Source organism: Penaeus monodon, chromosome 33 (genome assembly GCF_015228065.2).
Source record: "Penaeus monodon isolate SGIC_2016 chromosome 33, NSTDA_Pmon_1, whole genome shotgun sequence".
Classification (NCBI taxonomy): domain Eukaryota; kingdom Metazoa; phylum Arthropoda; class Malacostraca; order Decapoda; family Penaeidae; genus Penaeus; species Penaeus monodon.
Genome location: NC_051418.1, coordinates 16,756,549 through 16,757,887, shown reverse-complemented (window position 1 = coordinate 16,757,887; position 1,339 = coordinate 16,756,549). Strand labels below are relative to the sequence as shown.

At 37.6% G+C, this 1,339-nt stretch overlaps 1 protein-coding gene across 1 annotated transcript in view; it reads left to right on the top strand.

Annotated features, from left to right (window-relative positions):
• Positions 1–1,339, top strand: part of LOC119594276 — a gene marked incomplete in the record, with an annotated part of 23,791 nt that overhangs the window by 13,025 nt on the left and 9,427 nt on the right.

Here is a 1,339-nt window from a genome sequence, read left to right as displayed (position 1 = left end):
GCACACTATGGTGACAACACGATCCCCTGGCAGTGGATCTTGCGCTCCTATGCATACAACCCGGGAGAGAGGGCTTTCGTATCGGGAAACCACCTGGTGGCAGTGGGTTAACAGAAGCAAAATGTTGTGCATCCAATGAAATAGAGATAGAAGTCTGATGTGCAAAGGAATATAGATAAGTTACCCTCAATTTTCTGTGCGTTGTGATCACAAATGTACACTTTATCTATCTGCTGTGCAACAACCATTTTATATACTGTCAAGAGAAAAAATATCAGTCACTCTAAACTCCAAATACCTACTTTTCAGTTTGTGAAATATGAAAACTTATCTGGGAGGGTGCTCATCTGAAGAATTGTAGTTATTAGGAGTTAACCTAGAACTTGCATTTTGTTATACTTAATACTCTATAACTGCATCCACACATTGAGCTGCATTCTTATACCACTCTCAGATAATGTTAGTTCATCATCCATTCAACAGAGAGGTGTTTTTTAAGGCTTGATGATCAGGTTCCTCTGAGGAACAGTAAGACAGATTGGAGAAGTAAAAATAACAGTCAGTGAATCATGAAAGCAGCTACAATGTATAGCTTGGGTGTTGTATTTTCACTGACATGACTTCAGTGAGCTTTTGCATAGATAACTGGTCTGAGGGCCCATTTCTCCTAAAGCTGTAAAAGTTAAGATCCATTTGTTTTTCATCTTCATTTCACATGGTTGTCATAGAAGGCTTACTGTCCACATGACTAGAATCCAAGCTCTAAGATCAATCTGTCTCATGTGTTTGGTCAATTTTCTGCCTTCTTTAAAGTTCCTCTGCTGTAATATTGTGACAAATTACTTGCAACATTTTGGCTCCTACATTCAGCACTTTATCATGACAGATGCAAAGAAATCTTTTCTACTCACACTTTATTATAAGTTCATTGTCAAAGAAGATTCACTTGAGCAGCCATATTAAAAGGTCAAGCATCAGTGAATTCTTGCTAAAACTCTTAACTTTGGTTTTGATTGGTAGGGTTGTTAACCAGTCCGTACACTTTTTTGTTGCATTTTGGTAAACAAGCTGAGCTTTCAGAGCTCATTTTGGTGTTAGAAAATTTTGATATTCTCTGATGTAGTTTCCCTGTGATGCATATCAGTTCTAGGCTTAGTGGTACTTCTTTCATATCACCCATGAGAAGAGAGCTGGTATGAACTTTGCATTTATGGCATCTTCATATGATTGAAAAAACTGTGTAGTGTCTGAGACCATTCTCTTTAGGCAGTTCCATAGGTGTTTAAATTCATTGTATAGGCCAAATGAACATGGCTGGGCAGATAATTTAAGTAATTAG